The 13,309-nt window shown below is 44.6% G+C and overlaps 1 protein-coding gene across 1 annotated transcript in view; it reads left to right on the top strand.

Annotated features, from left to right (window-relative positions):
* The window catches only part of chrm3b (cholinergic receptor, muscarinic 3b), a 235,032-nt gene that overhangs the window by 134,687 nt on the left and 87,036 nt on the right, over positions 1-13,309 (top strand). Inside the window, exon 3 of the mRNA XM_080200676.1 lies at positions 6,618-6,724. The gene's annotated coding sequence lies outside the window, so the exon portion shown is untranslated. The remainder of the gene's footprint in view (positions 1-6,617; positions 6,725-13,309) is intronic.

Raw genomic sequence — 13,309 nt, 5'->3', positions numbered from 1 at the left:
AAAGTACTCAATTAGCTGTAAAATGCTAGGACATCTTGTGGCTGTGTAAAGTGATATATAAATATCAAAGAATATATATATCAATTATATATATGAAAAAATATATATCACAAAATATATATATATATAAATATATAAAGTGGGTTTCCTCTGGGTGCTCCGGTTTCCTCCCACAGTCCAAAGATGTGCGGGTTAGGTTGACTGGCCATTCTAAAATTGCCCTTAGTCTCCTGAGATGTGTAGGTTAGAGGGATTAGTGGGTAAATATGTAGGGATATGGGGAAAGGGCCTGGGTGGGATTGTGGTTGGTGCAGGCTTGATGGGCTGAATGGCCTCTTTCTGTGCTTTAGGGATTCTATGATTTCTATGATAAATGCAGAATGCTCTTTTCTATTTCAGCCTTCGCGTATGCACGCACACACATACACATACACACATGCATACATGCACATGTGCACACACACACACACACATACACACACGTGAAAGGGTGTAGAATCATATCTTTATCCACATGCAATATAAGCAATACAATTGCTAACCCTTAAACTACATCAATGTAAAAGGCTCAATATGGTAGTACAGTCGGCATGGAGGCTACAGAGAGCAGGAAGATCTCAATGCATTCCCTGGCACTGCCAGGTTGACTAAATTCCGCTAAGGTGGACCCCCCGTGCTGCTGTTAACTTCAGCACCTCTGGGTTAGGTGCAGGAAAATCAGCCTGTCACGTAATTGTGACCATTGCCTACCTGCCTGTGAGTGCAGTGTGGATGTCAGATAGCCGGGCTCAGTTAAATTAACCACAACTACTTAGTAACAGCACTTGCAGATGAATAATGCTGACTTCAGCGAGATTCTTAAGGGCTACAACAAGTGCCTTCAGGAGGCATGGGAGAGAAAACTGCTGAGGGAAATTCGCAAAGCCCTCAAGCCTTTATTGTGCACCTGAAGCATTTGTTATGTGCCATTCAAAATCAATGGATGTTTTCCCGTGCAATGAAGCAGTTAATTATAATATTACTGGATGTTGATGGTTTCTCTGTGGAACTGTTTATCGTGGTATGAGCAACATTTGTTTCAGATGTATAAAAACACAGTGTCAAATAATTTGCCTTTGCATCTCTTTTGAAAATGGGCTTGGAGATGTGATTTAAAAATGATGGGTGTAATTCTCCCAAGTGCCCCCCAGCATGGTCGATGGCAGACGTGGGGTGAGAATGTGGCAGGAGGCCCAGAAATAGGTTTCACGTCAACGTGAATTTATAATGGGATCTTCCACTGGCGTCCATCATGGTGGGTCGGAAACCCCAGCAGTGCTTGGCGTGAGCCGCACTTACATCCCGTTAATGAAATGCCAATGTAGGCCTAGTTCTCCGGGATGCCGGTGGGAAGGCACGTTCGGAACAATGTGGCGTGCAGATGTCGGAACTCACCTGAACGATGCGCGGAACTGCCTCCAGAGTTCACAATGGAACCTGTCAGCAACCCAGAACCCTGGAATATCACAGCATTGGGTGAGCCTTCGACAGAGTGATGAAGGCTCTGACGAAGGGTGATCTAGACTCAAAATGTTGACACTATTCTCTCCCCACAGATGCTGTCAGACCTGCTGAGATTTTCCAATGTTTTCTGTTCAATGCCTTTATTATTGACAATAACATGGATGGGTCAATATGCTCCACTGATTTGTAGACATGTATATCTCATATAAATAAAGACCTCCTGACATCTTCCAGCTTGGACTGTATAATTGTACATCACAATAAATGTGCACACCCTGCTAATTCCTAAAAACCATGTGACCTCTTGAGAGGGGCAAAAAAACCCACAAGGCAAGCCAATTTGGACAAAAGATTCTGGGAAATCTCTCAGCTCAGTAGGGGCAAGACTGGATCACTTGAAAATTTTTTGGAGCGCTGCTCCTTCGTCAGGTGAGCCACTCACCTGACGAAGGAGCAATGCTCTGAAAGCTAGTGGCATTTGCTACCAAATAAACCTGTTGGATTTTAACCTGGTGTTGTGAGACTTCTTCCTGTGTTTACCCCAGTCCAACGCCAGCATCTCCACATCATCTGTTGGCCCAGGCAGGCTTTGCCCAACCACAAGATCCTCTGTACTCCCATTCCCCTTGGACCATCCTTTCTGCCAGCACCCATCTTATGATATAAGAACAGGAGATGCTGGAAAAACTCAGCAGGTCTGGCAGATCTGTTTTGAATCCTTTTGGCTCGTGATCAGAACTCAAGCGAGGGAGAATGTGTTTGATATTAAAGTGTAGCTGTGAGAGATGGCAACAAAATGTTGCAACTTTAATGGTGTGGGAGGGAGAGGGGAGCTTTGCACTGAGGCAGTATACGTATGAGATATTTTTTGAAGGGGGTTTAAGATGAAGAAGAAAGATTTCTCTGCCCCTTCTCTCCCACCGGTCTCCCTCTGAACTTGCTGCACTCTATTCTCTGAAGTCCAACCTTGGCCTTGTGATCAAACCTCTAGTCTTCTTACGATGTTGGCAGGGGAGGTCCAGGGCATCGAGTTTGCACAATCGGAGCTAGGCTGGGTCACTTGAGCTTCCTTTACCATTCAATGAGATCATGGCCAATCTTCTACCTCAACTCCGCCTTCCTGCACTATCTCCATATCCTTTAATTCTTTTAGTATTTTGAAATCTATTGACCTCTAACTGAATTATACTCAACATCTGAGCTTTCACTGCTGTCTGGAGTAGAGGCTACCAAAGATCCATAACCGTATCCCTCCCCGCAACCCAGTGAAGAAAATTCTCCTCATCTCAATCCTAAATAGCTGACCCCTTATTTGGAGGCCATGATCCCATGTTCTAGTTTTTTCAGCCTGGGAAAACATTTTCCTTTCATGCATCCTGCCAAGCCCCTGAAGGATTTTGTATGTTTTAATTAGATCACCTCCCATCCTTTTCCAAGGAACATATTCCAGTTGGCACTTTGTGCTGAGACAGAAAGCAAGCAGCAGACCGTGACGAGGTTCACATGAAGCTTAGGCTTTCAACAGCTGCACTATCAGCAGAAAAGTGCTCAAAATACTCAGCATCTTAGCCAGCATCTTGTGCAGCGATGACTCTTTGGAAAATGTTAAAAACACTAGGGTTTTAAACTTTGCAGTCCACTGGATTATCATTTTAAAAGAAGGGCAGAGGCAGAGAAAAGGGGGCGCAGAGGGCGGTGAGGGGAGAAAGAACAAACGGGAAGGCTTGTGAAGAGGTGGAAGTGATTAAATGAAAAGTGGTATGGACTTGATGGGCCCGGTGGCCTCCTGTGATAAACCCCAGGACTTAAATGGGGGATCCCTGATTGAGCCCCCAGGGGTACTCATAGAATATGTGTTCCCGGGCGATTGGTAATTACCTTACTAGGTGGAACTCGTATCTCTTTATAAAGTAGGCCCCTGAGCGGGTCCACTATTATAATGTCCTAGTTGGGACCTGTATGTGTTCACCACAGGCTTGTGGGTTTGCTTTTCTTTTACTCTGTGCAATAAAGCACTGTTCCTTTATAGCTGACTCCTGAGTTATTGCAACTCATTTTGCACTGTCAAGTTCTAAGAGCAGAATTGCTACCAGCGCGTGCTGCCACAGACAAAATGGGAGCGGTGGTTACGATCTGAAATTGCCAAAAACCACATTGTTTCCAGAAGATTCTAAACTGCCAAACCACAGTTAAAATCCGACAGCCCCCCAACTGTCTGCTCCCACCAACTTCTGAGCGGTTGAATGACCCGTGCTCTTTTAAAAGGGTGCAGTTGCTGCTGGTAACGATATTTGAACCATGGCAAGAAGGAACCTTGCTGTTGGAGTTCTCATAATAAATCCCTTCAGAAAGGCACCAGCTTTATCTGCGCAATGCACTGGAGCATTCAGTCGATGTGAAGGTACAAGAAACAAAATGCTTGTGGGAATATAAATTGTCCACGTCAGTAATGTTCTTGGACTATATTTTGCTACAAATTATTTTTGGGAATTGCGCACAGGTCCAGGAAGCAGGATTCAGCAAGTACTGTGAAGCATTGTTTTCCTTACGACTCCAGTGGGAGCGATCACTAACCCGTCTCTAAAGATTGAGAGAGCAGGGTTTTAAACCTGTCGTTTTAATTCGCAACTCTAGTCAAGAATTGTCTCCTTGGCCATTAAGCCTGAATTAGAAGGTTGTAAAACCAAAAAATTACAATTATAAAAGTGAAGAACATTGGTTGCAAAAGGTGATTTTGTCACCAAACTGCTGATGGCCAATAGGTGTCAGTGTCATGGGATCAGTGGAGCTGCGATCAGAGCCCTGTATGAATGTGCTCAGTGCACACGATCAAGAATATCCTGAAGACTGCAAGAGTGTAGTTGTGGCATTACAGTAAGAAGTCTCATAACACCAGGTTAAAGTCCAACAGGTTTATTTGGTAGCGCCAGCCACAAGCTTTCAGAGCACTGCTCCTTCGTCAGGTGAGTGGGAATTGTGTTCACAAACAGGGCATATAAAGACACAAACTCAATTTACAAAATAATGGTTGGAATGCGAGTCTTTACAGGAAATCAAGTCTCTAAGGTACAGACAATGTGAGTGGAGAGAGGTTTAAGCACAGGTTAAAGAGATGTGTATTGTCTCCAGCCAGGACAGTGAGTGAGATTTTGCAAGCCCAGGCAAGTCTTGGATGTTACACATAGTGTGACATGAGCTCAAGACCCCGGTTGTGGCCGTCCTCATATGTGCGGAACTTGGCTATCGGTTTCTGCTCAGCAATTCTGCGTTGTCGTGTGTCGTGAAGGTTGGCTTGGAGAACACTTACCCGATAAAGTGTTCCCCGACAGGAGGAGAACACTCCTGCCTGGTGATTGTCGAGCGGTGTTCATTCATCCATCGTCGTAACATCTGCATGGTCTTCCCAGTGTACCATGCCTCAGGAGATCCTTTCCTGCAGTGTATTAGGTAGATAACGTTGGCTGAGTTGCAAGAATATGTACCATGTACCTGGTAGATGGTGTTCTCATGTGAGATGATGGCATCTGTGTTAATGATACGATACGTCTTGCAGAGGTTGCTGTGGCAGGGTTGTGTGGTGTCGTTGTCACTGTTCTCCTGAAGGCTGGGTAGTTTGCTGAGGTAGTTTGCATCTCCACGTTGTGGCTTTAGGCAGGGGCCAACAGTAGAGAGTTGCTCAGATCACTTAGAGGAATGACAAAAATGCTTTCACCTTGCACTATATTGAAGGCAAGATGCTAAACATGTAAGACCTTACTTACCCTTTCTACTAGCCCCAAAAACAAAATGGTGCAGAGCAGCAAGGTGGGTGATCTTGTGGAAGGTAGAACATAGGAATTAGGAGTGAAGTAGGCATTTCAGCCCTTCAAGCCTGCTTCGCCATTCAGTCAGATCAGACCTGATCTCTTCCTGGTTTCAAACCCACCTCCCTACCTGTTCCCCGTATCCCTCTGACCCATTTTTAAAATCAGAAATATAGCTACCTCCTCCTTGAACCATTCAACAATTCAGACTCCACTGCACTATAGGGCAGCAAGTTCCACAAATTCACCATCCTCTACGAGGAGTAGTTCTTCCTCATCTCAGTGTTAAATCTACTGCCTCTCAACTGATACCTGTGACCTCTTGTTTGGGATTGCCCCATAAGGAGAAACATTTGGTCCATGTTTATGTTGCCAATCCCTTTTAAGATTTTATATCTCTCGATCAGATCCCCTCGCATCCTTCTCAACTCGAGTGAATATAAGCCCAAACTGATTAATCTCTCCAAGTACTCCAACCCTTTCATCCCAAGAATCAATCTGGTGGACTGCCTCCAACACCATCACACCTTTCCTCAAATAAGGAGGCCAAAACTGGACACAATACTCCAGATGTGGCCTCACCAACATGCTATACAATTACAACAACAAGTTGGAGAGCAGCTGGGAGGGAGATCTTGGAGAAGGTGGAGAGCAGCAGGATGGGTGAATCAGGAAGGAGTTGCCCATCACCCTTCTAGACGAGGGGCGGTCATTTTAATTTCTGTGTTGATGTGAAGACAAAAGTGCTAACATCAACCCAAAACTTGCAAGAGGCAATTGCTTGATTGCACACGTGTTCCTGGTGCAGATCCTAGTTCACCTGGAATTTTCATTTTCCAGATTCCCTAGGGTTTCAGGTTAATTAATAATCGGTCAATGCTTCCTTCATCGCTTTTCTTCATTCAAATAGAATACAGCAATATGCAAACTATATGCTAATAAGCCCAAAACTAATCCTGGAATGAAAAAAAATATACTTTCTATTTTGTTAAAGGGACCATTTAAACTTCTCCTCACATCTCAGGTTCATTCATTTTCAAGAGTATTTGTTGCAATTCAAAAGCCATCTGTGGGGGAGACAACTCACTAAAAAATATTATAGCCTAAAAATGATGCCGATATTATAAAATTAGTGCTGAATACATTCAAATCCTACCTCTTCTATATTTATGAAACTGATAAAATGGGACTATGGGAATTTGTGTAAAAGTGGTGTGATTTTTTATTCATATTCACTAAAATCTTCTATGTTCATATCCCGGTTATAATGCTTTGCCAAATTAAATTGTATATTTTCTTATTATTTTCCAGCTTACATGAGGAATATTATGCCTGAGAACTCAATACATAAGGAATATTCCAGAACCTGCTTATGTCACCGCAGCTTGATGTAGCACAACTTGTCAATCAAATTATTGGTAAGTCAACCTCGTGTATGTCCACAAAGAGGAACATTCTGAAGATGCTATAACATGTGTTTGTTTCCATTTTTTATTGACTTGATCATGCAACAAACTCAGCCTAAGCTGATGGGAAATGGGGCAAACTGAAATTAGCAAAGAATAAAAATTGAGTTGTGATGTTAAAGATACACATCTGCCCTGTTGTTCTGTCGCAGAAAGCAAGCTGGTGAAAGATAGGACTGGAACCATTCTTTATGCATTATCTGTAAACATTTGTTTGCAGCGTTCCGCATCACAAGCATATGTCTCCTAACCCAACAACCACCTTTTCACAATGTCCAACCACCTTCCGCAATTAATAGATGTGATGTGGAGATGCTGGCATTGGACTGGGGTGGGCACAGTAGGAAGTCTCACAACACCAGGTTAAAGTCCAACAGATTTATTTGGAATCACAAGCTTTTGGAGTGCTGCTGATGAAGGAGCAGCACTCTGAAAGCAAATTAATAGATGAATATCACCTACCTGAATTGCACCCAGTTAGTTAAATTAAAATCATCCCTCCTCTCTTTGGTAAGATAATGATGCCAAGTTATTGTGATCTGGATTGCATTGTCTAAAAGGGTGATGGTAGAAGATTTAATTGTCATTTTCAAAGGAGAATTGGATAAGTATTTAAAGGAGAAAGTTTGCAGGGCTTTAGGGAAAGAGCAGAAGACTGGTACTTATTGGATACTTATTTCAAATATACAGATCCAGGCTGAGGGGCTGAACAGCCTCATGCAGTGCTGTGCTATTCTATGATTCTAACTTGAATAAGTTAGGGACCAGATCAGAAACTCCACAGTAAATTATGAAGTTAGCCTACACCCTAACTTTTACTTTTGATATAGACATGAGAGTGAACATAAGGTATTTTGCTCCAGGTATGATTAAGTGACCCAGAAGGAAACTTCTATAAAAGCAAACTTTATTTAAGAACACAATTAGAATTTCACAAAAAGAATTAGCATAACTTTTGCCAATTTAAATATTTAAAGTGACAAAATATAATTCTTAATAGCTATCCATTTCTACAGTTCCAATATAAGCAGTATCCCCATAGACAAAATCCCTTCCTTAGAACCAGTTAACACCAAAAGCAGATATGCTTACATAGATGCTAGATTTCCAGCCTTTTAATACCTCTAGACAGAGATCCAGACAGACATCTGTCTCTTGACTCCTAAGTAGAGAAGAATATATTCTCAAGCATCAAAACCTCAGAAAAATAAACCTAGTCTCTGGCAGATTCCAATCTCCATACTTCAGAGAGGAACAGCGAGGTGCTGTCCTCTAACAACACCAAGCAGTATCTCAGCTTGAGTTCTCTGTACAGGCCTAGCTCCACCCAGGTGCCTGATGTTACTGTCAATTGACCTAATTAAGCCCTACCCTGCAAACCCCAGGGAAAATCACTACAAACAGCAGAACAGCATTAATTCAGATTAAAACAAACATTCTAACAACTAGGAACAATTATGCTACTGCAGTAACAATACAAGGTGTCGGTTACAGTCCTGGTGGCAGAGGTTAGAACAGACTGGTCAAACAGATTCTGCACAAAAGACACTCCTTAAAGGCACAGGACTGTCACAAAATGTTACAACAAACGTCAGTCAGTGAAAATTTAATGATATTCTGGTGCTTTACTTTGATCTCAGTATTTCAATAATTTGAATAAAATTTCATTGATGTTTGCCATGCTCATCAGCATCTTCATCACAAGTATTAACCCGAAGGTGGGAACTGAGAGGATGGAAGCTGACAGAGTCGGCAAACTGAGCTCAATGACACAAGGCCCAAACAATGTTAACTCCCAACCTTCAAGTGCTGTTGCTCCCATCTGAACCTGCTGACCTGGCCGACAGAGAGGAGTGCAATGTATGGTGGAAGAAGAGGGCCCTGTCTGTGCACAAAAGCAAAACCTTCTTTGATAGGGTTGCCAGTTAGCTGCGTTGCTATGGGTTATCACTTTGTGACCAACCACTGCTTCCTGGTCAAACAGACTTTTGTTCCAACCTTTAACAAATTGACAGAAGCATCGATAGAAAACAGAATCACAATTTTCTGTCAGCCACGGCTCAGTTGTTAGCACTCAAACTTCTGTGTCAGAACTTGTGAATTTAAATCTCACTCTGGAGACTTGAGCAGAAAAATCCAGGCTGGCACTCCAGTGTAATACTGAATGAATTGCTGTCTCTCAGAACCTGTCTGCTCTCTTGGGTAGGTGTAATAGATTCCATGGCACTACTTTGAAGTCATCCCTTGTGTCCTGATCAATATTTATCCCTTGATAGACATCCCAAACACATATTATCTAGTCATGGCACCGTGGTTAGCACTACTGCTTCACAGCGCCTGGGTTCGATTCCTGTCTTGGGGCACTGCCTGTGCGGAGTCTGCACATTCTCCCTGTGTCTGTGTGGTTTTCCTCCGGGTGCTCCGGTTTCCTCCCACAGTCTGAAAGGTGTGCTGGTTAGGTACATTGACCCAAACAGGATTCGGAGTGTGGCGACTAGGGGAATTTCATAGTAACTTCATTACAGTGTTAATGTAAGCTTTATTTGTGACACTAACAAATTAACTTTTCCTTTAACATTTTCACATTGGTGCTGGCGAGAACTCGCTGTGCACAAAGTAGCCGCTATGTTACCTACACTGCAGCAACGATGACACTCAAAAAGGCACATGTGATCACGAGAGGTGCTATATAAATGCAAGCCTTTGTTTTTATTTCATTTCCTTTCTCAGAACCCATGCGGTTCTTCTTTTGGGTTAATCTGCCATCGTGTTCAAGTGGTTAATCTTCAGGAGACTCTAGGAGGTTTGGCACCATACGGTCCCCGCTTTTTAGGTAAGTTGGATAGGTTTTGTCCGGAAGAGTGCCTTGAACCCATGACCTCCTGACTCGGAAATTTAAGTGCCACCAGTTGAGTGGGATTCTTTGTACAGCATCCCAAATTTTCATTCCCCTGGGAAGGTCAGATCGCAGACAGGTAAAGATACAATTTCCTGTTTCTGACTGGCCTGACGGAGTGAAGGCATGTTCCTGCCTCCAGGCCATTTTGGAACAGGTTGCTTCAGAGGCAGTTGGGGGAAGGGGGGTTGTGGTGTTAACAGCTGCACACCCGCCAGAGGCAGGTCACCATTCAATCCGGTCAAAGTGCCAATCTCCCATCTCAGTTTAAGGTCAATCTCCCATCTCTAACTGGAATGCTCCAGTTGGCACATGGGACTCCCACGGGAGGCCATTTCCCAGCCAATGCATGAAGGCAGCCTCCCAGTGATAGACCAGGGGTGCAGCACTGTGTCACCAAAGTTAAGCCTCCCTCAACAGTCATGAGATCCATTTGGGTTCTCAATGACAATCTGGTCGCCTGTGGTCACCTTTTATTTTAGAGCTTTGAAGCTTGAGGCCCTCCAGCCTGGGGAGTCCACTGCCTATACTTAATTGAATGATGAGTGTGCCCCCTGGTCATTAATTGGCCATCAGTGGCATCAAGCATCAGACACCAATGCAATGCAGATTGGGAGCCAGAATTGCTCCTGATGTGCGGGATCCCTGACCTGTTCCAGAACAAGAATTCAGCCCTCGCTGCTGTCTGCAGTGCAATCCCTTTACACTCAAATCCCCAGTTTCTGGGCATCCTGCACTCTTGGTTCATGCTCGATAAATGCAAGGCTGCGACTGTCTGAATTCATTTCACTCACGCTCCTTAGAGGCAGCAGAGTGAGCAGATTTTCACTCTGGGCTGGATTTGACATTTTACATGATTTGCATACTTAAGTTTGTTGGCTGCCTCCATCAGCTCGGAGGGTAGAAGACAGTGCACCATGGGCGTCTCCATACACACTATAATAAATGCTTTAAATTGACACACAGGCAGACAAATGGAAATCATTAGCACCCAGGGGCTGAATGAAAGTAAACCGTGTATGGAAATGGTGTCGTGCTAGTTTAGAGATGCAAGATTTTCTATTAATAAGAACTCGATTTATATTGTCCTATCAATCATCTGGACTGAGAAAGCCTTTGGCGAATGTATAATGTTAATCTTCATAACACAATGCAACAAATAAAAAATCCTGTGTAGTTACGTCAACCTGTCAGATAGGCTGCAGTAAATGGATGGTAATTATTTGTCCATTATTTTTGACTCTTTAATGAATGCAAAGCCATTTGTTGCTCTACCCAATGCTGAATGTAGAACAATGGAACAAAAGTCACCAGCAACATCCTCATTATTTTAATTCTTTTTGGCCATCTTATCTAATAGATCTGAAAAACCAACATCATTGCCTTGTTCTGATGCCCTGTTCATGTCAGTTATGGCGCCAGGCAGTCTCCCTCTGTTTGTTATGGTGATTCAAGTGAGCATTCAACATCTCATGGCACAGCCCGTAGAAGACTCAGTGTCCTTGCCAATGTTAATCCCTCAATCAACGCCACCAAACACCAGATCAAATTATCCTCATGAGTTGACATTGTTGACACACTGACTGGTGGATTGGCTGGCTCAGTAACTCAAATTCAAAAGTAAATTCACGATGTGAAACGCTTTCAGATACCCTGAGATGATGTGGCGCAGTGTGAATTAGATCATCATTTAGTTTAGCTTATACAAAGGTTCAAATGTTTCAATGATATATAGATAGTTTTGATTTATAACCAAGACTTTGTGGTGCATGCAGAAGAAAACACAGATCCAGCAAGGCTGCTGAGTTACTATTATAAATCAAATTAAATTCAAGCTCCCTTCTCTGATTCCCATAGTGCCATGTCTCTAACCTGTGCTTTAAGACTACCTTATTCATCAATGAGAGGGAGGGCAGCTACATCAAGGCACTGATGAGGCCGCACCTGGAGTATTGTGCACAGTTTTGGTCCCTTTATTTGAGAAAAGAGGTAGTGGCACTGGAAGCAGTTCAGAGCAGTTTCACTAGATGATTCCAGAGATGAGGAGTTTGTCATATGAAGAAAGATTGAACAGTTTAGGCCCAGGCTGTCTGGAATTAAGCGGAGATCAAATTGAGGGGCCCAATATTACTATTTTCATTCTAAGTACCCAATCTGGACGTAATGCAGATCCGACTTAGAAATCTGTTTCCAGGCGCTCCCACACGCTCTCATTCACCTCAATCCCATTCATGCTGTGGGTGGGGCTTAGCACACCCAAAACGATCGGAGCTCTGAACCGCGCATGTGCAGTTGGAAAAAAATTTGAAAAAGCGCAACTGTGTCAGGTCACTCACAGGCCACAGAAAGTGGAGAAAGCAGCCTGGGAATGAAAAGCAGGAGTGATGGTGCACCCACACATCACTGTCCCCCTTACTCACCTCCCCCGCTACCCACACACATGACTGTCCCCCTTATCCACACCCTCACCACCCACACACATCACTGTCCCCTTATCCACTCCCCCCCACTACCCACACACATCACGGTTCCCTTATCCAACCCCCCAACTACCTACACACTCACTACCCCCCACTACTCCCACACATCACTGTCCCCCTTATCCACTCCCCACTACCCACACACATCGATGTCCCCCTCACCCACCCACCTCACTATCCACACACATCATTGTCCCCTTTATCCACCGCACTCACCTACCCACACACATTACTGTCCCCCTTATCCTCCCCACAATCCACACATATCACTGTCCCCCTTATCCAATACCCCCCCACTACTCAGACAGATCGCCACCTCTGTCCCCCTCCCATCCTCATCGATCATCCGCAGAGTGGCAGCAGACCCCCCTGCTCCCCCACCGGAGGTCCATCTGCACCCCCCCCTCCACCAGTGAGCAATTGGGCTGAGATATATTTACCCGCCTCCCTCCCCCACCCCCCGCAGACAATGAACTGGCCTCACTCCAACCCCACACCCAGAGAATGGCCTGGCCTCACTCTCCCTCTCCTCCAGAGGAACATCTGACCCACCTCCTCCTCCCCCCGTCACCAGACAACGATCAGCCCTCCTTCCCACCACCAGACAACGGTCGGCCCTCTCGCCCCCCCTCTCCTCCCCCCACCACCACCAGAGATACATCTGACCCGTCTCCTCCCCCCAACATTAGACAACGATCTGACCTCATTCCCCTCCTCCCTCCCCAACCAGAGAATGATCGGACCCGCCTCCCTCCTTCCCCCCACCACTGATCTGAGTCAGAGAGCCTTTGGAAGCTCTGAACGTGCTCTTGAGAAGCTGGAGCGCCCGATTCAGACTTTTATTCAGCAGGTCCATTACGGCGCAGTTCCAGATTGGTAAATGTGGTGGTAAAGGGAGAAATGCTGATAAAGTTGGGCGGGCAGTTCATTAATTCAATTTAGATGCTTGCAAATGCATTTAAATCACCATTGCGCCTGCTTTGGATGCAAAACGGATCGCCGCCATTCCCAGGTTTTGGTAAAGTGGCAATCTGTGCAGATGCGGGTGGCATCGCAATAATGGCCTCTCACCCGACTTTACCAAGTTTTCGCACCCGAAAACGGCACAAGGCAAGAGTAAAATGGGGCCTGAGGTGTTCAAGATGATAAAAGGTATGGATA

This window comes from Carcharhinus amblyrhynchos, chromosome 12 (genome assembly GCF_965287045.1).
Source record: "Carcharhinus amblyrhynchos chromosome 12, sCarAmb.v2.hapA, whole genome shotgun sequence".
NCBI lineage: Eukaryota > Metazoa > Chordata > Chondrichthyes > Carcharhiniformes > Carcharhinidae > Carcharhinus > Carcharhinus amblyrhynchos.
This window is presented reverse-complemented; position numbering and strand designations above follow the sequence as displayed.